Source organism: Pezoporus occidentalis, unplaced genomic scaffold, assembly GCF_034315485.1.
Source record: "Pezoporus occidentalis ecotype Australia unplaced genomic scaffold, CSIRO_AGI_Poc_V1 ctg7, whole genome shotgun sequence".
Taxonomy (NCBI): Eukaryota; Metazoa; Chordata; class Aves; order Psittaciformes; family Psittacidae; genus Pezoporus; species Pezoporus occidentalis.
The window spans coordinates 5,183,771-5,209,319 of NW_026916052.1; the positions used below are offsets into that span (position 1 = coordinate 5,183,771).

The 25,549-nt window shown below is 37.4% G+C and overlaps 1 protein-coding gene across 7 annotated transcripts in view; it reads left to right on the plus strand.

Moving 5' to 3' along the window:
* The window catches only part of PDE10A (phosphodiesterase 10A), a 369,917-nt gene that overhangs the window by 218,975 nt on the left and 125,393 nt on the right, over positions 1–25,549 (plus strand). The gene's annotated exons all lie outside the window — the stretch shown is intronic.

The window sequence follows — 25,549 nt, forward strand, 5'->3', positions numbered from 1 at the left end:
TACAACTGATGACAGGTTTTGGCAGGTATTTTCAGGCCACCAGAAGTTTCAAAGACAAAAGCAGGGCCAAGTGACGTGCATTTGGGAAAAAGGTAGTGAAAGGGAAAGAAGAAAACCCACAGAGCTAGCCAGATCTTGGTGGATGGAAAGGCCAGTCTTTCATGTGAGGAGAGGAAAGCTATTGCTGGGTAACTCCATTCATGGCCTCAGCCTCTCCTAGAGAGAGGTTAGCTGGCTTTATGGGGAGAGGGAAAGTATTAGTGCTTTTCTGGGGGGAGAAAGGTAGAGCTGGTGAGCTGAACGGGATGAATTATCTGCTTTTCTAGGATTAAAAATTTTGGCAGTGCTTGTAGAGACTGGGGGACTAAAGTGAGAAACCTTTGCTAAGCATGCCTCACTGATTCATTTGTTAGCTGACAGATTTTTTGCCTGAAGAGGATTCAGTTCTTGTTATTTTGTAGGAGGCAATTCAATGGCTTTGGAATTACAGATTTTTCTCTTTCAGTTTCCACAAGGTCAGTGAAAGGTACATTTTAAGATCTGCTGTTCAAGGTTTGTTTGTTCATGTTTTTCCACTTCAGCTTTAAAAAATGTGAGAGGCAAATAAACTTAGCAAAAAGGAAAGCCTTCAGACTTTTTCCACTCCAGAAGAGATTTCTGGCCCTGTACCCTTTTCTTACCCCTGCCTCGGGACAAGATGTGGCTTGTCTGTTTGCTCAACTGACCTGTCACTTCCATCACTGACATTTGTCTGCTTTTGTGTGGAGTTTATTTCTGCTGTCAAACCTGAAAATCTTAGAGGTGCAAAGGATGCTATTATTAGCTTGTAGTCATTCAGTTTGTGAATACAGGAAGCCTGATAATGCCTGGAAGAGAAAAGGTGTCCGAACTGGTTGGCCAGTGAGTGGCTGGCTTTCACCTATGTCTGTAAGGGATCAGGAGCTTAGTGTAATATTAAAGGCTAGTGTGCTGTTGAATATTGAAATTGCAAAGATAAAAACCAAGGGCTCGGTCCACTAGTTAAGAACTGCATTAAGTGTGTTTTCTGAACGATTTGCTTGTACCTCACTAACTTGTGCTTGGTATGCTTCATCTGTGGGAGCTCTTCCTCACTCTTTGCAGCAAATGGGCTCTGGTTGTTGGGTGGTCTCTAGCCAGTACTATGCATGGTGCAGTGTACCTTGAGAGCCCCAGGGAAAACACCTATTTATACTATCTCTGTGGTTAAAACACTTCTGTGTTCAGTGTGTTTGAACAAGCTACATTGACTTCTCCAGTTAGATAGTTTGTCATTAGCAAGTGCTGCTACTTTACAGGAGAGTTTTCTATGCTGTAAAATGTAGAAATTGCACAAAACAATGCAAGGAGAGTGGTATTCTGGAGTTAAAAGCCAATTAAAACTAAAGAAAATATGGAGGAGGAAGGATGACAAGCAGTACAGGGCTGCAGAGCTCAGAGAGCAGGACAGCTTGATTATGTTTTTGGAGAGAAACTTGTTGAAAGGAAAGGAAGAAATTAGGATGTGTGATGTCGGTAATCCAAACAGAACAGTTAATAAGAGTTGGAGGAATGGAAAGTTAGGGATTTTTGGCAAGGATTCCCATCTGAAACTAATATATGAGAGTAAAAACAACAATAAATACCAGTGAAATGTTAAACATTAAATAGTCATTTCCCTTAAGTTCTGGGGCTCTGTTGAAGGTACTTCATGTGACAGCATTTGTTAAAAATAATTCCAGTTTGGGATGTTTAGATCAGGCAGTGCTTTGGCTGTTTGCCCATCAAAATGAAGCATTTTCTAATGTTTATGGTTACACCTGTTCCATGCAGTTGGCAAATACGTAGTGTAGAAACTTACGGGTCTCAATTGTTTTAAGTAAAGGTATTTGAAATAAATAATACTTTTTTGGTTTTGAACTTTTGGCACTGACAGAATGATATTGGGAGCAGTAACTTAGTGGATGTCTTCAGTTATAATTAGTGATTTTTTTTTTTTTTTCAAAAGCTAATTAGAGTGTCTACAACCAGGCCTTCCCACATCGGATGCATGTAAGGTGGTAATTGTAGATAGCTTTTCAAAGGCTGAATGAGAAATGTTACTTTTCTGAGGATCAGGGTAAAAAAAAAAAAAAAAAAAAAAAGGCTTTTAATTTGTATGTCCCAAATCTCAAGCAGGCTTGACCCTGCCTTTTGGCCAAAGAAGTCTGATCAGGGCAGGACCAGATGAGTAATGTTTGTGGTGGTTCAAGTCCCTGGTGACCCATTCTAAGCAGCTGCAGTTCCTAGTTATTGGAAAACTCAGGTTTTGACAAAGACAACAGCTGGGGTCTGGCAGGTTAGTAATAATAAGACAAATTAGCATAATCAACTTGACAATGGCAACAGCATTTAATATTGACTAAGACATTTTAATTTCCTTATTTCAATTTCTTCAGCTATAGACAGGACAAATTTGCAGTAAAATAAATCTTCTGAATACAATTCACTGTTCATTGTGTGGTGTTCAGGAGTAGCGCAGTAAAATTAATTGCTACTTCATGTATTAGAGCAAGGGAGCAACTGTCAACCCCCTCCCCATCCCCTCCCCCTGCCCCCCAGGTTTGTCCAGTCTACTGAGTCTTGTGCCTTTTTGGAAGTGTTGCTCACAGAAAAATGTTACATGCTGTGTAGAGATGCCTCCTGGGATCTGTACTGCATTCCCAAGGTAGATGATAGAGTATAAGGCAAACCCAGCTGTGAAAGTAAGCCCCCTAGCTTATTATTTTAAGTGATCTAATCCAAAATGTCTGATAATCGAATGGATCGTGTAGCATTCTTTTTCACCAATTTATTGATTGCGTATACTGTTTTGGTTAAAAATGAACACTGCTGGTGTTTTAGTTTAAAATACTGTATTTCATAAACTTCCAGTGACAGTATCAAATATATGAGAAAGCAAATGCCGGATATGGGAAAGTGCAGACAAGGTGCTATTTCACAGGCCAGATTTAAAATAAATGTCAGTACTTTTGGAAGTTACACCTGACATTTTGTAATGTTTTCATTTGTTCATTTTCTGCATATAGACATGCAAAAGCAGAAGGAAAGGTTTATTTAAAAAATCTTTGAGGGAACATTTCTAGGTGAGAACTATTTTACACTGAAAAAAAAAAAAATTCCTGCCTACAGTATAGGTATAATTTTATTTGTAACTGGACTACTGGAAGGACTTGCAAGGGTTGCACACAACTTTGATACTAGACATCCCATTTCTATGCTTTACCTTCTACTAAGAACTATGGTGACTGCTGGGCTTCAAAGCTGAGCAGGAGAATATATCTAATCTTAAACCTGCTTTTGGGTAATACTTGGTTTATCTTCTGTCTTTCAAGTTATTTTTTCAGCCCTGGTCATATTTTCCTTTTTGTTGAGATATCAGAAGTTATCTGCTATGAGCAGTGTCATGGCTCTACTACTATACACAGCAATAGTTATCCTAATGGCTTCTAAAAGCGTAGTGGGTGTCATGCAGCTGCAAGAGAAAAAAAACTACCTAGTGTGCATTGAGTAACCAGCACTGAGAATAGCCTGTACCACTTTGAGGTTAGATGGGATGTAGGTGATAGATGCCCTTCATGTATGTTTTTAGTTTTTCTGGTTTTACTGTGGTAACTGTATAAATGCTCCTAGATGATGCCACTAAGATTAATCATCAAATTATGTCCTCAGTGGCAGTTTGCCCCTGCCAGGGCCACTACTGCATATGTAATCTGATGCAATGGTAGATGTAGTGCTTTCTTTACTAATAGGTTCATCTGTGTAAGTTCTTGAAACTTCAGTGTTATGCATCCTGCAATTTATAGCAAAAAAGTAGTAATGCTGTTGCATAGAAACAGAATGTCAAACAGTGTTTTCCGAAGCCTTACTGATGAGAGTATTAATACATGGTCTTTGTAGGTTTATATTTTACTCAGACTTCATTTAGTACTCTGGAATCTACAACTGGAGAGGAATAATCACAAGTATTTATAACTGGGCTCCTTTGGTTATCCAGTTAGTTCATTCAGTGTACCTATGAAAATATCTCCTTGGTGGTGGTTTGCAATTCTCTCTTTGTGATAATTTGGAAGGAATCTTGACCACTTTTCACAGAATATTACTTTAAAGCTTAAATGATATGTACATCTGTGAAAACTGAGTTGGCATACTTAATTCAGTACTTTTTAGGGAGGAGGACTAATTTATTATTTAGTCTCAGGTTTTTCTCTGTGGCTAGTTCTTGTCTAATGGTTCTCAGGATTCCCAGCTTGGTTCGTCAGTATGCTCCAGACCTGTCTTGAAATGGGCTGCAGATATCCCATGACATTTCCCATGGGTGCTGATAATTGCATGGCGACACCTGTGTGTCTTGTCTATTACGTTATTTAATTCTCCTTCTTGTTTTCAGCCTCTGTTCAGTGGTAATTCCATTGAAACAGTTAATCGAGGGACTGATTCCACAATTCACTCCCCCAGCATTGCATCATGAAATTAATTACAGATGACCACAGGCAAAATACTGTCTAAAACCGTCCATAAACTAATAGCAGCCCTGCAGAAGCAGATCCTGCATCTCTAGAGAGCCAAAATTAACTCTGAATACATACTTGTGTCATTCATAGGCAGTTCATTGCAAGAACAGTTGTAAATAGTGACCATGTAGCACTTTCAGTTTACTTACTTTTCAGCAAAGGGTAGGGAAAGAACAATAATACTGTTTACATATTGAAGCTGAGATAGGTATAGATACGTTTATATGAACTTGATGAATATATTGCTGTTTTATGGTATGTATGTATGTAGCAACCATTCCATAGTGTAAAGTATACTGCTAATGTTAATGTTAAAGAAAATAGGAACAATGGAATAGAATAGTTTCTCTCTCCGTATTTCTAATAATGTTGGTATATAAAGTGTTCTTAAATAACTTAATGTTTGAGGAATTTGGGCAGTTCCTATTCCTGTCTTTCATTATTATTACCCATATAATGGTGATGTTCAAGGCCAGGTTGGAAAGAGCCTTGGGTGACATGGTTAAGTGGGAGGCGTCCCTGCCCATGGCATGGGGGTTGGAATTTGATGATCGTAAGGTCCTTTCCAGCCCTAACTAGTCTATGATTCTGTATCTGTTAAATGTTTGGGTTTAGCTAGTATTTAATAATTCTTTGAGAAGATAAACTTAAATAAGGTAATAATATGAATTTTAAAAGTTTTTTATTCAGTATTGAAGGAATCTGAACCAAACATGCAGCTTTTTTTTACAGTAGTAATCTGTGCTGTAAGACTGTAGAAGTTGATCATTGTTTATTTATCAAAATATTCTAGATTTAAGAGGCCAGTGATCTTTAAAAAAAAAAAAAAGGTAAAGAAAAAGAGAGAAGCAGTGAATTCTGGCAATAAAATAGTTCAGCTAACTTGAACCTTCTAAGTATGAGGGATTTTTGCATCCTGACTCAATAGGATACAGTTTATGTCATCATTTTGAATGGAAAAAAACAAGACTCAGTCTGCTTTGCTTTTATATTCTCTCTTGGTTGATTGACTAATGGAATTATTCGCCCTGGATTAATCATGGTGTTCAACAGCCAGTTGTCCATGTGAAGGAATTCCAAGAAAGAATTCTAAAAATACATGAATGGCAGTAAAGATCGTAACTGTCGTTTGGGTTGTTATCCACATGTTTTTCTGGTCAAGCTCATTATTGTAGTCTTCTAGCACAAAGGCCATTTTACAGGTGGGAAATTGAGATGTTTAGATGCATATTGTGAAATGCAGCCACAAATTTTGCATTTCTGGGCTTTTTTTAATCACTTTCATAACACAGAGTGAACCTAAATAGAAAACAAACTAGCCCTTCAGACAATCAGGCTGAAGCAGTCTCTGATGGGTACCAGAATGTGATATCTGGAATTGCTGGATCCTACTGAGTGGTTTGGCCTTTAGAACGTCCTCAAGATCCCATGGGAAAATGATGTCAGAAGTGGAAACAGAATTTTGTTCTCTAGATCAAATCTATTTTTATTAACAAAAATGTTATAATTAAGGCTTCATCATGGTTTCCACTCCCAAGTTCCTGGTTTAGATGCTCATTGCTCTCTAAAACTTAGTGTTCTTTAGGTGGCAATTCCCAGGCTTTTCTTCTGGCTGAGATTGATTATTTTTGGAATTTGCAGTAATACAGTTTTCTGAGGGAGAAGAGAGACAAGGAATGATGACAGTAACCTTTAAAAAAGGAAACAAAAACTTATCGTCTTTTAGCATAAAGGCCATTTAATAAGTGGCAAATTTTGATGTTTAGACCAATACTGTGAAATGTGTTTTTTTTTGTGTTTTTTTTTGGTTTGTTTTGTTTTTTGTTTTTTTTTTTGTTTGTTTTTTTTTTTGTTGTAATTTTTTAATGAAAGAACTTTGAGTTGAATGTCGAAGCTTGTACTTAGTAAGGAGATACCTTGAAGTATTTCACATTTTTATTTAACTGCCATGCAAACTTCGAAAGCTAAGGTATGTGCAAGATTCCCTTTGAAGCACTATTAAGTGTATGACATGAGTAGCTAGAGAGAGTTTGCTGCTTACACAAATGTGTGTTCTCGCATTTCACGTCTCAAGATCAGGCACTGAAAAAGGGCAACATGCTGTGTGGTCTGCAGTTCTACCTTTTTGGTGAGTTAGTTAAGGACTTACTAATGGAAAAAACAGAGTAGAGGTAGATATTCTGATTTTTTTTAAAACCTTCCAACTTGAAAAAATGCAAACCAGGTTTCACCAATAGAAGTCTGGCTTGAAACTAAAATTCAATTTGTTAATCCTTCAGTTGGGTACTTGAGGTAGTGTTAAGTTTGATAATAGTGGTGTGGAGTTTTCTTTGTCCTGTACCCCTCCCAAATGAATGGCAAGTGAATTTTGTGATTTCTTGTCATGGTTTAAACGCAGGAAATTTCTGAAACAAATTGAACTATTTATCTGTAAGCCTGGTCTTCACTGGCTGCAAATGTTTTGATACACGTGTCTTGAACGGTGAAAATAACAATTAAGTGAACGTCTTTTTCTGACATGAGTTATCTTAAGCATTGTTAGTTTGGGATCTAATTTCAAGTTAATGAGTTTAAGATATGTTTGGCCCTCACAAAATACTTTGAAAATACTCAATCTTCCTGCTTATTGTGAGCTTTGTATTTCTTTGTTTTTGCCTTCTCCTTATGGTATAAACTAAGGCCGCTGATTACTTCAAGGATAGGACTTGCAGCAAACTGCAGCCAGAATGGAGCCAAATAGCCACATTATTTTAATTAAATAATGCTGCAGCTTTTAATTTTAAACGTTAATTGAAAGGCTTTTTCCTCACATGAGCAAAGCCCGAAGGATTATTGTTTTTCTCTAACAGCTGCTGACATCACTCACACCTAAATTATGAGGAATTGCATTCCTTCTGCAGATTTAGGTTCTACTGATGCTGCCAATTACAGCAGAGGAAACACTGCAATTCAGAGACCTGAATGCAAATATTGACAATATATGATGGCAGAAGTTATTTTAATGTTGGCTTTAATGCATTTCTTCATAATATGGTTTCTGGTTTTGCATTAATAAACAGAAACTTCAATTGAAATCTTGTTTTATGTTTTAAATAGTTCTTAAAAAGCATTCATGCTCTTTTTTTTTTTTTGTGATCTATTGATTATTTTTTACAAACAGTAAAGAAACTAGTTGTATTTCTGTATGGGGCTGTGGATTTAATCGTAACAATAAAAACTATGGATCTGAGCAGAAAATGTATTTAGGACTTAAAATATATCGTTTCCCTGCTTATCTCTGCAGATTTTATGCACATCTGATGTGTGTGTGGAGGCTTAGGAAAGTCAGCCAAATAGTGCTAGTATGTCTGTAGAGAAATTGCTAGTATTTTTAAAGAGAACTTTTTAGTGCTCCTTCCTTCTAATCCACAGTGCTGTATAGTACATGTGTGCTGTACTCTACATGCACAATGTACATTCTTTACAAAATGGATGAACTTTGCAAGTCTAATTATTATTAATCTTAATTTCCTTTCCTGCATGTAATAGGACTTGTAATACCAAGTTCAAAAAATGAATACTACTCTGAAGTCATTCTTGTGTGAGAAATTTCATAGGCATTTAGTGCTGGTTATTTCTGTAAGTAATATGGCATTAATGCTTTAGGTTGCAGGAAAGTCATTGCTGGATTTGGGGACTGAACGTTGTGGTGAAGGTAAGAATGTGATTTGACTAAGTTGAGAACATGAGTTAGAGGTCATAGTAACTGCTAGAAAAACAGTGAGTGAAAGAAACCATATTAAGAATGTGGCTTCTGTGGTCATCTTGCTGCACTGTAATATTTTCAGACACCTGAAAAGCACTGCTGTAAAGGTGGGCTCCAACTTTATATTTGTTAAAGTTGTTTAATTATCTTATTAAAGGTGTAACTCCTGAAATGCACATCCACAAAATAGTTAATAGTTAGAAACAATTTTTTTGCTGTTTTAATTTTAATTCCAAACCCAATTTTAATTATTTTTATGCAAACATTATCAGTAATGCTTTATGGGACTGATTAATATGAGACCTTAAAAATGCAAACTGAAGCAGAATTGGTGTCAAGTGTAGACTAGCTGAAAGTATAACTTCATGTGCATTTTTAATGTTGAAACAGTCCCCTCATTATTAAAATCCATAAAAGCAAATACAGTTTAATTTAGGGATTATCTCTGTCTCTTAACATGCTGTAGGGAATATTTTTTTTGTATGCAAGTGGGAATGTTTGTGTTGATTAAAAGGAGTCTAAAAGTGTCTGTGCACATGTGCTTAATACTTAGTAAATTTACATGTTTGACAAGCAGCTTTTCATTCCTTGCTTGTGGCTGGAGTCAGCCTAGACTTGGAATTGAAAGTTATTACTTATATTACATATTTCGAATAAAGGACGGTGTCTGCAGTACATGAGTTACGTTTGCATTTTGGGCTTAGGAAAACAAGGAGTGTACAGCTAAAGTTTAAAGTTAGCTGTACATCACTTTTTGCTGCCTGTAAAGAAGCTGGCTTTTGCTTGTACCACATCAGCTCATTCTATTTGCCTTTCTGTGTTTTCCTTTGTATTGATGCAATTTTCAAGGCAAGACTGAGAGATGGCTTTCTTGTGGGTTCTTAAATTGTGGTGTAACGAGGATAATCAGCTAAGATAAATCTCAGACAAGTGGGTTGTAGTGTCATCTTTAGAGTTTTTAGAATTGTACAGAAAATAATCTTTATAATGCAAACTTGAGCTCTATTTATGAACAGTTATTTTTGGTGTGTTTCATTTGATGCCCCTTTAGCATAATGGGCATCAGATACTGTGTTGTTTACTATGGAAGTATTGGATGTCTCTGCTAGCTCTTCAGTGTTAGAGATGTTGGAATCCTTGCTAGACTGTGACTAGCATAACTTGGTGCTGCTCAGTTGTATGTTCGCTTTGCCCTCCTTACTAGGTTCCTCTATTGTCAGAGGTTTTCACACTTCCCAAGTATTCAAACTCTGTTTGCCCCATGTAATAGATAGTAATAGATGTCTGTCTGCTAAGGAGGGAGGGGAAAAAGGAGGAACAAAGGAATACGTACAGCAAAGGGAAGAGAAAACAGGGTTTCAGTCTCTGAAGAGGAAAAATACATGTCTTGTATAATACATCATTTATCAGTTTATGGAATTGCTTTGCTCTCTTTTTAAAGTTGTGTTAGCATGAATCCAATATAGGTCCTCTAATTTTCACACTCTGAGTATTCTTTTTATTCTTTGTGTTACATTTGGAAAGGAATAACCTAAAAATTAAAGCTTGTCTCCTGTGTAAAATCCTGGGTGTTTGAAATTGAATCTGTTATCATTTTGAACATGAACTTTTTGCTGATTTATAATCAGGAAATGCTGAGTGTTTCTGTTGCAGTACTTGGCCTGAATTCAACTCAACTGCCTCCCCATTGTTCACATGGAAATACTGATAGCTTTCGTATTAAAAAGTCCTTTGTTAAGATGCAAGACTTTTTTTTTTTTTTTTTTTAATGTGGTATCCTTGTATTGGCATAGGATTTCTTAGCACAATGCATCTTCTGCTGTGTAAAGGGCTGTGGCTTAAAAATGGATTAATGAGTTGGCATGTGAAAATCAAGGATGTGACCAGCTTGAAGCACCCCTCAGACATTTCTGTGAATGTTTGGGGTCTCCTTGGGTCTTGCCACTTGCATGGCTGGTCTTTTGGAGAGGCTCAAGCAATTACCTGCGGCTGTCTCTAAGAACAGTTCTGTGTGTTTGTCCTCACCAGACCTGCAACTTCAGTCATTACATGCTACTTTCTCAAGGTCTCAACACATTTCAAAGGATCATCTGGACACTCTACAAATGTTTAGTTCCCAGCTGCAAACACTTGTGGCTTGGAATCCTTTCGGATAAACCACAGATTCTTGAGCCTGCATGACAAATGTGTTGATTACTTGTGCCTAATTGTCACTCAGCTTAGGAAAACAACCCACAGATCAAACGGAAACTACCAGAACTTTCAGGTCTGAAAAGCTAAGTGTTAGTTTCATTGAAGGCTGACATCTCTCAAAGGTTCTTGTAGACAACGCCTTATTGTCTAACTGAAGAAGCAGAGAGGTAGTACTGCAGTGCAAGGGGAAGTGTACCTTTCTGAGAAAAATCCCTACAGCCATCCCTTGGCCCGGTTTTAGGTTATTTGTCCCTTCTGATTTGGGAGGGAAGGGCCAACTTTGAAAAAAACAAAGCCAGGTAGAATCACAAGTGTCTCTCTCCTGTAAGAAGTGAGGCTGCTTTAAAAACAAGCTCTGGTATTGCTACAGGACAACAACATCACAGTTCTGTGGCTAGATTTCAGTAGGTGAAGTTCTTACCTTTTCTACTTTAAAAATACTTTAAAAAGCTTGCAAGTTTTCTTATTTTGAAGGTTGAAGATGAAAAGCCATCTCTACAATATTTTTGATCCATTTCACAATTTCAGTGCTGCTGTAGACATTGTGTGTAGGAGTCACTTAAAATATCTTAGATATGTGTATATGCCTGCTGAAATCAGTAATACTTAAAATTGGACACATGCTGACATGTTTGCGGGTCTTCAGTTCTAGGCTTTAGCATAGAAAACGCTTCTGAGCAAAAATATTATTCTGTAAGGCATCATCTTATGTGCCTCCCCACTCAAAAGTTGGAGTCTGGAAAAGAAAACTGTTAGAAGTTGCTGGCAAATCTGCTGTCAGGTTTATGAACGAACTGAAGCCTTTTTCTGGTGTATTAGCACTGGGAATGTTTATCTACCTGTTTCAGTCAAACCCTTTCTCCAGTGATAAACAGGCAGTGCAGTCTCCTTGCACAAATGAATGTCTTGGGTAAATCTTAAAACTCAGTCCAGAGGTCACTGTGAACAGTACAATTCCTGTGTGTATTTCAGAAAGGTGGACGAGTAAATTTTAACACTGACTTTGCCCCTGAAGTGAGCAGCTCAGTGTCAGTTTGAATTACTATGATGTTATCACTGTGGGCATCCAGTGATGCACTGTAGTTTGCGTTTTCTGAGCAAAAGCCTGTAAATAGAAATGACAAAAAAATGGTACCAGATCAGCCAGCCACTGAGAACTTGTAAGAATCAGGTAGAGCCACCATTCCTGCAAAATGGGACTTTAATTGACGTAATAACTAGAGGTCAATTATTAGAGTTGCTTTACTAATGTCAAAATGTTATTGTCCCTCTGCACAGGGAATGTTTATGTCCCTAGACTTTTCTTTGAGAACTTAACAGTTTTGTGTATGTCATTGTGCTTTTCTTATCTAGGAAGAAAGAGATGAAGAAGTAACTGCTTGAAATAGAGCTTGGTGGAGTTTGACTGCAAATAGCTGCAGTTCCCTGAGAGGGTATAAGCATCTTTTGCAGTGTGCTGCATCAGCTTTAGCTGTCCTGGGAAAATTTCTCCTGAAGGGAATGTTAGCTGGCAGTGTGTGGGATGAAAGAGTGCTTATAAACAAGACCAGATCTCTAGCTGTGCTGACCTGATGTTGTGAAGACTGTACAAGCAAGGGCAGCTGGCTGGAAATGTTTTGGTGGAGCACTTCAGTTGCTAGCAAGAGTCTACTTGATGAGGTTTCTTTTGCCAAACATTCTAGGGTATACAGGTACGAAGTTTCCAGAAAAGTCTATTTTGGACATGCAATTTAAAGTCAGGTAATAGAGTATAAGTCTGAAACCGTATCTGTTACTTGACAGTGGTGAAGTAAAAACAGCATTGTTTTAGAAGAGATTTTGTTAAGGTGGAAAAAATGAGTTACCAAGCAGCTTAACAGCTAATGTTTTTGGTATGAGTGCTCTTTCAGTCCTTTTAAATTTGTCTTGAAGCAAGATGTTTAGTTCAGGCTTTTAACCTTAGGAACTGTATTTGTGTGTGATGAAATAGGAATAGGTGTTAAGACAAGCTGTAATCTCATATTAGTTAGAACTAAAGCAGCGGTCATAATTGTGAATGTGTTTATGGTGTTTTTTTAAAAGTAACTCATCAAGGTACTTTTGCTGAATTTAGTGGAGGAATAAACATTTTACCTAAATGATTTGCTGCATCCTTGTGTACCTTGTAATATGCTTAATTTCCCATACTGATGTCTTGTGGGGCAGTCTTACTAGCTCAGTGAAGATAAAAACATTGGACTTATCTATATAATACTGATTCTGTATAAAAGGATTTTTTTTAATCTATATTGCTTTATTTAAGATTTAGTTTTCTGCAGACCTTCATGCAGTCAGTCTTGTTAAAATAATAGCACAGTAGACTCTTTTCTGCTCCTTATGTAGCATTTTCCATGATGGAATTCAAGAAGAGTAAAACATTCAGCAATTCCCTGTCTTAGATGTTTTTAAATAATTGATATCCATAAGCAACTTAAGGTTGATTAAAATACAATTTGGTCATAATAGACTCAAAATTCCTTCTATATGCAAAGAATTTTGTCATTTTTTTTTTTTTTTGTGTGTGTGTGTGTGTGTGTGCAAACCTACAGCTCTTTGTCTTACCAAAGCTAACCAAAAAATGAAGACTTAAAACCAGGAAAAAAAAAAACCCAAACCTACATTAGTTTCAAAGAGAGTGCACATTTGATTTTTTTAGATTGTTATATTTTGAGCACATTGTAATGTTTTTTTGAGATAGTGTTTGCCTAAGTGCATACCTTTCATGCTTTGATCTTTTTAGTGATCTCATGCTAAGAAATACTAAGAAATTTCATATGGTTAAGGAAACAGTTCTTTCCTTCAGTCCATGCTGAATTAGTCTTCTAGCTGCGGACACATCTTATCTTTGGATAAGATAACAGTTTGTACTGTATAGGGTTGTTAACATTCTCATGGCACTTCATTAGCTGGGGTATGTTAATCCTTTGTTTTGGTCATTTTAACTCACATAATTCTTTTCCTTCTGACTTACATTCTTTGTGCAATTTTGGTTTCTTAATACTTTCCTATTTACAAACATAAAGCTGTTGAGCTGAATTACATGTCAAAAAAAGCAGTGTTGATTTATGGTCTGATGGTGTTTCTTTAACGAGATAGGCAAGTGTGGGGATCACTTCATTTCTCATGGCCATTGGGAGCCTTGATTTCATCAACTGTTTGCATAGCAGTTTGAAAACTGGGGAAAACAGTCATGGGATTCAAACAGCTATACCATGAATGTGACTATCTTTCAGCATGTGAAGAGACTCTTTTGACTTTACTATTTTGAAATTATTTAATTTAAAAATCTATGGTTTTAATCCAAAACCACCACCTCATTGTGAAGTTTGGTAATCTTTCTTGAGAGACTGCAGCTACAAGTAGTTGTCTTGAAAGACTAACAGTGTTTGAGCAGTCCTGCTAGCTGTACCGTGCCTCTCTGGTAATTCATCTGTGTGATTCTGGCAGGTCAGTCTCTTAACCGGAGGGCCAGATTTTGTTTTTCTTTCTAGTGTTTAGGCCAACATGTCATCAGAATTTCTTCCTCTAGGATAAGGGTTATGATTGGCAGAAGTAAATTTTTTAAGTTGAAAAGGATCTGGCCACAGTAAGAAATATTGAGATACCCTCCTCTGGAGGGCTGCATTGCCTCTGCAGTGGATTCAGAATGTGGATGTGTTCAGTCCTAAACAGGAAAAAATACTATTACCTGTTCTTGTTTTGTATTCTGTGATAGAAGTTGGAGGAGCTACTTGATTAGTCCGATGAACAACATGAACAGTAACCCCTTTCCTGTAAATTGATTTCTAGTTTTCTGTTATTTTCTAGAAGAAATAGATCCTTCTTCTGTCCTCTTGTCCCATATTTTCTTTCCTCTTCTTTCTGTCTGTGAAAGCCAAAAGCCAAAAATCCCCTGAAAATCTGAACACAAACTTTAAAACCTCAGAACAAGAACAGCAGAATTCCTAAACCAACTTTTGTGTGTGAAGCAAGTTAACATCTGAAGCTGAAAATGAAATTGAGGTTCCTTCTTCTCTGTATGTTATCACAGTACAAACAACAGAACCTTGGTGGATGCGAATGTGCCAGTCATGACGTCAGATCCTTGGTAGACATGATAACCTTTTCATTAATTAGAATTTAAATGCTGTTTAAATAAAAAATAGAACAAGACTGTGCAAGTGCCCTTTCTTTCATTCTTCAAAACCTGTGTTTGTTGCACAGGACTTGAGGAGTGGGGAAAAGTGTTATCCAAGCATGGCTTTGGTCATCGACTTAATTGTATATGGCTTTGAATTTGCATTATTAGTGAAACAAATAAGCTTTTTTATTTGAAGAAAGCCACAGTGAAGAGTACAGAGTGACTGTGTAGAGCCTGTGATCAAAGCAATGACATATGACTTAAGTTTAGCACTAAAAGTGACTTTTATAAACTGACTTGATATTATACATTTGCACTGAAACTTTTTTGTTACAAAAAGGGGAGGAAGAAGAAGGGGAGTTGCAAAATGCAGATATCAAGTAGGCCCTCTTTTCTAGTCAAGCAGCCATTTAACGTGACAGGTATGGTCTTCAAAGATGACGCATGTTATTTTTTCATGTGTGTCTGTTTGTTGGCTAGTGAAGGGCTACATCCAGTATTTACATATATGTGTCATAGATCTGTAACTACAATTTGTTACTTGTGTTTTTTAATTGAAGTAGAAAGAGTACTACGTCTTGAAAAATCACATGATCTAAAGACTGTGTTGTCTGTAAGTCACGTGACATATGGAGACACATGATCCCACATGAAGTGATCTGTGATCACTGCCAGTAACTTCTGTATTTATCATTTAACTCAAAATAGGAAACAGCGTGCTCTGCCAGGTACCAGTTCTGTACCCCTGTCCATATGCACAGGCTTTTGGGGTGAGCACAGTAGTGACTTCATGCAAGTGCAGAAATTCATCGTAAAAGTTAAACTGCAGCTTAAAGTCTAAAGGTGACATTTCTCTTGAGGTTACTGATTCTGTTTCCTCCTCTCTCTGTCTCCTAAACCCGATAAAGCAACAACCTGCTTGACCAAAGTAGCAAATAAGAAAACAGAAAAATCAGAATCAGAAAAAGTGTCATGTTGTAGTAATTTCATAGATTTTTTTTTCATAGCAAACCAAAGTTAGGTAGTATTTCACTCTGTAGGCAGTTTTTTAAATGTCAGGATCCCTGATAATAAATTTTTATTTTGCATTTTTTTTTTTGTTTACAATAATATAAGAATACCTTATTGCTATTTACCTAATAAGTAGCCAGGGCATATTTGGAGAAGGAAGTGCACGACTTGTACTGGCAAAATGCCCAAAATACACTAACTCGCAGTGCAGATTTTATTCTCCTACTGGTAATGTTGGCAGAGGCTTAGGATGTGTTTTCATTTAACTCTTCATTTCTGCTTGTGCATTTTGACTGTAAAAGCATATTGCCTCTTTACATGAATAATTGTCCCACAGAACTACGCATTATTATTGTGGTTCAGAAAGTTGACACAGTAAGAGGAATGAAACTTAAAGCACAAGAGAGCTTTATGCAGCAAAACGTTACAAATTTTGATAAAACAATTTATGAAAACAGTGTTTTGAAGTAACAAAACTAGACCCTTTGTTACAGTGTGCAGGAGTCCATTACAGGCTACTGAGTCCTGGTCCTTGGCAAGGGTGTGTTGTCAGAGCTCTACTGAATCCTTAGCAAACAAGGTTTCTGTGTCAGCTTTGAGCAGTTCACTTTTGTTCTGTACTGATGCTAGTCTGGCTCACTGCTGTATGAGATGAAGCGTTCTTGTAGGGAAATACCTGGAAGCAATTAGAAAGATTGGTCAGGGGTACAAACCCACTAATTTCCACAGATACTTTAACAGCTTCTCATTTGTTATTGTAATTTATACCTTGTGATGCAGCTTTAGAGGTAAAATAGTGCTTAAGGAAATTAATCTGAAGGAGGTGACTCTTTTGCAGTCTGATTCATACACATTGTGTAGGAAGGGTAGGGTAAGGCAAATCATGTTTTTCTGAGTAATTATAATAATTTTTCAGTTGGAATAAACCTTAGAAAGCAGATGCTTTACTTGATGATTGCCTTCCTGGGTGAATGTTTTTCTAAATACTAAGTACAAAAGTTCATTTGTGCAATCAAGTTTTAAGCTTGGAGTTGTACTATATCATAAGTCTTGTTTGTCCTTGAGAATCATTTTCTATAATGCATTCTGCTGAAGCTGTGCATTTGAAGAAATGATTTGGGCTGTTTAAATCTTATTTGCGATAAGAAACTGCACCGGTTCAGAGATTTCCTGGAGGACAGGTTTATCTTGATAAGCTTTTTCATGAGTGTATCATGTTCCTCATTTCTCTGGCAGCCCCCTCTATCAGCTGTATGTGAAAGGGAGCATTGTGCCCCTGACCATGCACATTGTTCTGTCTTCTCTGAACCTAAATAAGAAGTTCCTCTCTCCTCTGAGTGTATGGGGAAAGTGGCAGAAATCTCATTTAAGATTTTCTGCAACTAGGCATGGCGCAGTAAGCCAAAGTATAATCTGGGCTCTGTTCTGCAGCCCAACCTGGCTCGCAAGTCTCCTTTGACCTCCTCCCTCCTAGTTATACACACCTTCCTTCCTTCCTTCCTTCCCCCCCTTTTTTTTCCCTTTTCTTTTCACACTGTAGAGGTTGAAGTGCCAGACCCTGCAAACTGATAAGATAAGAACCCCATGATGCATTGCCATGAGCCAGGGGTCCCTACTGGGTCCACTGACGCACGCAGCCCTCCCCTGATGTCAAACAGCTGATAAGTAGCACCTTGGCTCTGGTCCCAAACCTCTGTGCCAAGAGGGGAAAAAAAAGGCTCTTTGTCTGGAAAAGGCAGCTCTGTTGAGATATTTTTTTAACATCGTGCTGCTTTTCTTGAATTCAGGCCAGAGTTCTGTCTGTTTAAACTATTTAGTATTATTTCTGAATTGTTTGGCAAGAATAGATGTCCGCTCAAAAAAGTGTGTTTAATTCATCATGCGTGATGTATATTTGACTGTACTTGCAGCATCAGACACACAATACAGCGTGTACTGTTTATAAAGCACGAAGAGCCAAGCCCGAGTTACAATGATGTTTAAAGCTGTATGAAGCATGCTTTTCAAGAACCTAATATCTTACCGTCTATCAGAACAAAAACAACAAAAAACAATCACAAATTTGACTGCATTTATAATAAAATGTCAAGATCCTAAGTATTCTATGATTCTATGATTCCGTAGTAATACATATAGGAGAAGAGTACTCTCTGGAGACCTTCCCTTTTTTATTTTTTTTGTTCATCTTTATAGTTCTTACTGTTTGGCCTTCTGTATTAAATTATGGTTTTAGTACTTCAGATTTTAAAAGATGTGCTCATGGTATTACATTTTCTCTTGTTAATTTTTCTTAACAAAATAACTTTCTAAATATTGCAAAAGGCTAAAAGGTTTAGAAATAAGATGGGGTCATTAACTTGCATGACTTCAAAGCTGTAATTGTTGTAGTATTTTTAAGACAGGAAATGGAATGTGTTTCATAATCACATGCTTATTTTTGTATATTTATGTAAGCCTTTTGTTTGAAAATAGTACATTCATCAGTCTATAAATGTTTCCAAATTTACATTGTTATTTGCAATTTTTCATGTTTATATTAAATTTTTCACACTTCAGTGTACTTGCAGATATATTTATGGGAATATACAGTGACAATTTTATTTTACAGAGTTGTAAAGCCAAATCCAAAACAGATGTGCCAAGATGACCCAGTTAATCACAGGTCTCAAAAGCTTGAGTAGCCACTGCAGTGGCTGGTGGTGTTGAAAGCTACAGGAGGTGTTGAAGCAGTGGCAGAATGGCACTAACATGGTTACCTGGGGCCAACAATTGAAACCCTTATCAAGAGCTTTTTGGGAAGCTTTGTGACCTAAGGGATTATCTCCTACAACTGGTGGGGCTCTACTTTCTGTGCCACCCGAAACAAAGAGCATATGTCTTCTGTGTTGCAAAGTGCAAGGTTGATGGTAACTCTAATGTGTCGTTTTCAGTGGTGATAAAGAGAACATCAGTGTATGTGGTATATGTACCGTCTTATACATAATTTGTTAGAATATCTGGACTCATGTTGGGCTACTTTTTGTATAAACCCCTATATCTCACTTGTCATCCATTTGTAGAACTTCATCCATTTATCATAGACCAAAATTTGCCCAAGAAGTGTGTCTGTGTTTGAAATGCCAAATGTAAAAGTCTGCTGCAGGACAGCTTTTTGCAGTTACAGAGTGATGCTATCTCAGTGCTGCTCAGAGTTCTGTTTTGCATATACTGCACTTGGGGCTTGCACTCCCCTGACTATGTAGGCAGTGCTTGCACGCAACTTTCTGAATGGATAGAGCTTACAGGGTTTGTTCCTCAGTGACTCTTGAGTTGAATTGAATGCACAGCATTTAAGTGTAAACCACAAACATGCTTCATTTCTGTAAGGATTGGATGCATAGGTGTGTTGGAAACAATGTGACTTAATAGTATTAGTAGTTTACACAGTTTCTAATTAAGATGAGAATACTAGGTACAATATTCATTTTTGTAAAAGTCCATGTTACTTCTCAAGTATGTAGTTGTTTTGAGATAGCTAAATTATGCATGAATTGGGCATCAAGTGATCCATTATGCTTTGGTTTTTGTTTTGGTTTTGTTTTTTCTTTTGTCTGCATAAGAAATCAGAATTGGACAGGGAGGTTTAAATTACATGCAACTCTCTTCTTGGGGAGTTATTAGTTAGGAATAAATTATGTAGTGAATTTCATCAATATACAGTGTTTTTTCACCCTGTACCCTATGATAGTAGCAGGCATTATTTCCTGATTGTATGGGAGGGTGTCTCTTAGCTCTCTTCTGCTTCTCAGTCTGGTGGTTCTAAACTTGTTTCTAAAGATAAAGTCCACAAAAAAGTGTTTTCTGCATGCTCCCTATAGAAGAGAAGGGAAAGGTATTCCTGTAGTCCTCTGATGCTTCTGGTTTTAAGAGGCTGTATTCCTTGTAGACTCAGTCCTATTAAAACGAATATGTTATGAAGCATGATTTAAAAGGCTACCATTGAGTTAGCTATTGCCAACAAAATTAAAATAGCGATCCAGATATTTACCCCATACCTGTATGTTCTCAAAATTGTCACATTTAGAAAGCCACTCTTACATCTTTTCTTTTGGTTAGACTTTGCAAGAGGAAGTACAGATAGGTACTGTAATTAGTAGAGGACAAATTTCACCATACACCTTTGGCAGGATGATGTTTCACCCTGGGGATTCAAGAATGATCACCCCCGGTTAATTTTGGAAATAACAACAATTATTATTTTGAATCAAAACATATCACAAGTCCTCAGTGGACTCTAGATACTTTGTACCCACTAAATGTTAATATTTATAAAATACAAAATAACTTAAGTTCTCATTTTATCAGTTAGCATCATTTTAATAATAACATGAAAAGATAATTGTGTTTTAATATAATTATCTAATTTTGGTCCTTTAGCAATTTGGAGGCTGAAATGGATTTCATTATAGTAAGCATTATGATCTCACTGTCTTAAAGGAAAGCACCAGGCTCTGTACTCTTCTGCTTTTGCTAAAATGATTTTTATATTGCTTATATTACTTAATAAAATAATTTTCTTCTGAAAAAAAGCATCTTAGATCAGCGAGATTCAGTATCTGTTTTAAATCCCTTTTAGAATAAGTTATTTAACAAGACAGGTTTTTGTGGGAAGATTAGTTTATTAATAATTTGTGTTTTATAATCTTAATACAGGATGTACAGCATAACATGGAAGGAGGATGAAAATTATATTATGCAGAGTAACCCTCCTTCAAAAAATAAAATAGAGATCAGAAATGGGGGGATGTAAGTTGAATTATAGCTTGTGTGAAACAAACTCCACGATGTTCCTTAGAAAAAGCCCCGCCTTTTGAGCCAGAGGGAAATGAGCAGAGAAGGCTGAATTAGTGACTGTAGAAAGGTTAAATATGACCAGACAGTTTATATAGCCATATCAACAGTGCCTAATAGAAACGTAACAGGTAAGGAATGTTTCTGGCAGTTGGGTGCAGCTGAAGCAGTAAGATTTGATGGAATTCTTCTTGATCATTTTGAGGCTCTAATTCTGTGTGGCTGCCCTCTCCCTCCTGGTCACTATGGGGTTTTGGTTGCCTGCTGCTTCTTCACTCTCCCAGAGCAAGCGCTGTGTTCCTGTGCCTTTGCTCAGGTATGTTGTGTCACTGTCCTGGGCAGTGGGAACAGCTGCTTGCTGTGAGGCAGTGAGGTTGGAGCATGGTGAGACTGCTTGGGAAATGGATGTGCGTTTTCCCTGCATGCCCTTGTATGCTTCCCCTGCACCTCTGAGAGGTACTTCCAAATTCTCATCCCTCAGGCATTCAAAAGGGATACCAGGAATACCTGTCCGTCATTACTGTGTGTGGTAGTGGACTCTGATGATAAACTGAATGTTTCTTGTGTCCTTTTTTGCTCTACTCCTTCTTCCTTCTATACCGTTTCAGGCTTTTCTGCTTCTTGGTGTGAGAGCTGCAGTAGTGATCTGCAGAACTTTATCTCAACTTCAGTGCTGTTCTGTCGTTTTCAGAAGCCGATATGAATAATTATGATGGGATACCTTACAAAGAGAAGAGCGTTACTCAAAGAGCAATTATTTGGCTTTTGAGGTTGACAGCATATGCAAACCTTCTCTTGGGCTAAATATATATCACATCTTTCATGGAAGAGAGTACAAAACCTGAGGGTGAATGTACAAAAAAATCAGTGGATGCCAGCAAACAAGAGAGAAGTTGTGAATCACAAAAACCCAAGGGTTGGAAGGGACCTCAAAAGATCATCTAGTCCAACCCCTCTGCAAGAGCAGGGCAACCTAGAGTACATCACACAGGAACTTGTCCAGGCGGGCCTTGAATACCTCCAATGTAGGAGACTCCACACCCCCCCTGGGTGAAGAAGGCTTATAATCAAAAGTCATGATAAACTGGAGTAGTAGTCTGTAATGAACCAAAGTATGAAAAATAATGCTAAATACAACACGTGCAAATGTAAAATCAGAAATAGCTAGTTGTAAGTACTGCAGAATTGGGTGTGGGGATAGTAATGGATAGCAAAACAAGTAAATCAAGAAAGTATGGCAAAAATTTTATTAACAGAAATGTTAGAAGTGAAATTTGAAAAAAAATAATCCCACTCTGTTCATCACTGGTGAGGCTGTAGCCAAAGTAAGGTGTGTGTGTTGGAAGACCAAGCTCTGGGTGTACAAATGAGTTGGAATCCAAGGGAAAGCGACAGAAAATAACATTTAGAAAACATAATGAATTCTGACCCATCTAGAAAAGAGGAAGTGGATTGAAGGGGGCAATATAGAATATAGCAGCCAGTTTGAGAGAACTTGGTATATGAAGCAGGGCAGTTGTTTTTCATAGGAGGTCACGGTATCACAAGAGAAAATGTCAGGGAAATGCTAACTAAACAGTAAGAAATACTTGATAGTAAACCAATATAAACTGGAATGCTTGCTACAGTGGATTTTTAGGAACAGCTTTCAAATGGTGTCTGAGAAGGGATACACTTAAAAAGTACTTATTTTTTCTTATAAATTCTTATTTATTCTTGTTTCAGAGCAGAGAGAGTGACTTAGAGGTTCTCCCATGTTGTATTTCTGTGCTGTTTGCAGTGTAATCGCATCCTTTTTTTTATCACATCTGTTGTGTAATTTGAATCTATAAAAATAAGGATTTAAATCAGGAAGCTTTTTAATAGTGGAAATTAAAATTTTGACTTTATATTTTCACTAATTACCAAAATTACCGAACATAAAAAGGTGAGTGACCTGTGTTTTAGCCCCTTTAGTTTCTCTCCTGAATCTTGGCAGCAAATAGGAAAATGCAAGATTTATGAGATTTTAGAAACCTCCTGTTTTTTCTTTCAGAGAACAAAGTTTAAACTTCTTTTTGCAGCTTTTTTACTTCTTCCAAAACAGAATTTGGTATGTGAAAACTATGCTGTTGTTAAATTAATGTGATTGAGCAGTTAAGTTTGCTTTTACTTTCTGTTCTTTATAAAAGTGTCTTCCAAAATCCATTAGAAGTCATTTATAAACTAGGAGAGGGCAAGAATTCGGGCTGTATTTACTTAAATGTTACCTCAAATAGAAACCTATGGTTTACAGAAGGCACAAAATATTCTTGACCTGTATGTAGACTAAAGACAACTGCAAGTTCAGTTATCTGTCCCAAGCTGTAGAAAAATGCAAGTTGAAGACAGAGAAGGACCCAAGACAGGAACAGCAAAATGAGCAGGCAAAGGGATGGGGTAAATATTTGAATTTCAGAAAATGAGAGAATTCAACTATGGAAAGTCCGTGAACTAGCATGTCATTTTAAAATTGTCACCCTGACAGTAGCTGTGGGAAGTCTGTGCTGGGAAAAGAGTGTGGTGGAGGGGGAGGTGATAAGAAACTTACTAACTAGCATCACGGCAGAATATAACCACAGCATTCGGACTTACTGAGAAATGTATGCATTTAATACAGTGTATGGGGAATAGCAGAAGTCTGGGCAGGAAAAAAATTAGGTGTGAATAAAGGTGTATCAAAGGAACCTGATGTAAGGGATACTGTAGTGCGCATTTGTGGTGCGGTATTGCTTCTGGTCTGATGGATTTATATATAAAGCATGAGCTTTTCTAGAGAACACGTTTTTGCATATGAACTTGGTGGACATAGTAGATAGGCCACCAATGCTTATGATGCAACTGTTCCAAATAGAATTCAGCAATTCAGCAAGATGGATGATGTTTTCGGATGGTTAGTGTTCTATAGAGAGCTTAGGCTAAGTTGCAGCAGCTGAATGTGCTGTCCTGTGCTGACTGGTTTTGGTTTTGTGTGTTTGTTTTTTTCCTGTGGGTGGCAAAACATACTCTTTCTTCCTTTAATAGTACTGAAGAAAATACATTAAAACAAAAGGAAAGGATAATAAGAGGTTTCACTTTAAAAGAAGGTGTGGGGTTGCAGTAAAAGGCAGGCAAGCTCAGACTTCATGGACCGAAGGAATGCAATGTGTGGATTAGAGGGAAGCAGTGATGCGACAGTTGTTTTGTCTCTAGCTGTTGTTTTGCGCTGCCTGCACATTAAAAAGAAAAGTTTTGGACACCCATGATTGAAATTAATTTAAAGTGACAGTTTTCCTTCTATTGTGTGAAACCCGGAATGTTATTACAACACTTTATTATAGCTTGGTATGAATTATCCAGATACACACAATTGGTTATTTCCATTAAGCAGTAGGATTTACAAAAAAACTGAAGCAGGTTGGATAATTGTCATAGAAATGAATGCTGCTTAGGCTTCTACAGGGCTATACCTCCTTTAACAAGTATATTAAAGCATCTGCCATCTTTATGTGAGGGTATAATCTCTGCAAATTCGGCTTGTTTTCCTTTGCTATTCTTAAGTCCCAAATTAAATCCCTCAGTTGTCATTCTATTCTGTTTGCTGAAAGCATCGGGATACTTTCTTGTGGATGTGACATCTGTAGGAACAATTTATTCTTTCCAGAAAGAGATTTTCCTTTAAAGTTTTGATTCACATTCCTTTACCTTGTCAGAGAGGATCTTTCATTGAGAATGTATAACCTTCTGCGTATGTAATATTCAATAGTATTGACAAGTGAATTCACAAATTCAGAAACAAAACGGATTTGTACTGTATATCTAATACAATATGGTGTTTTAGAAACATTTGTAGAATCGTTGCTGTATTTCAGACTGCATTGATTTTGCTAGATACATGTTTGGGGTGAACTGGAAAGTGTCATGGCTGCTCTCAGAGTTTAAAGGTGATCTGAAAAATCGATAAGCTTTGAATATTCTAGTTATGCTGGGTTTGGATAAGTAATACTGAAAAAGTAGATAGACTCTGCATTGAGGGCATGACAACATTACAGTTAACTCCCATTGAGTTAAGTATTAGGCTGAGGAAGTTGGGGCTCTTCAGCCTAGAGAAGAGAAGGCTGTGTGGAGACCTCATAGCAGCCTTCCAGTATCTGAAGGGGGCCTACAAGGATGCTGGAGAGGGCCTCTTCGCTAGGGACTGTGGTGATAGGACAAGGGGCAGTGGGCTAAAACTTAAATAGGGGAAGTTTAGACTGGATATAAGGAAGAAGTTCTTTACTGTAAGGGTGGTGAGGCACTGGAATGGGCTGCCCAGGGAGGTTGTGAATGCTCCATCCCTGGTGGTGTTCAAGGCGAGGTTGGAAAGAGCCTTGGGTGGCATGGTTTAGTGTGAGGTGTCCCTGCCCATGGCAGGGGGGTTGGAGCTAGATGATCTTAAGGTCCTTTCCAACCCTAACTATTCTATGATTCTGTGATTCTATAAGTGAAAGTTAATGGGAGGGCTTTGCACTTGTGAAAATAAGATTACTTAGATGAAGGGCTTAAAATGCTAGGATCAGAAACATCAGGCCCCCCACTATTTAAAAAACTGCATCCCTGTTATGTGTGAGATACGTCTTTTTGTGCAGCTCTGTGTAATGCTAAGAACTGATGTCTCTACTGGTCATTTGACTGGTGTTGAGCCCTCAGGATAGATGTACAGTAATGTGGAAGTCAGAACAAAATGACGGAAAGAAGTGGTTGTCTTCCATGATGTTTTTTTCTGAAAAGAAGTGAGTTAACTAGGGTGGGGAATTGGTGAGGCCTGGACTCAGTCTCACTGGTATACTTGGCAGCAAAGCAAAGTAAGAACAAAGAATGAAAATTAATCTCACCATGCCAAGTGACATTACTGGTGCTTTTCACATCAAAGTGAGGGAGTGAATTTTGTTGAGACTTACTCTGCCCTCAAGACCAAAGTCAGCACCTACCATTTCTGGCTTGGGGCAGGCTATGCTGTAACTTTGTAAACCAGATGGTTGGTTATGAGCAGCCAGTATTTTAGCTGTACAAACTATTTGTTTGGAAATACGGAAGACAGGCAGT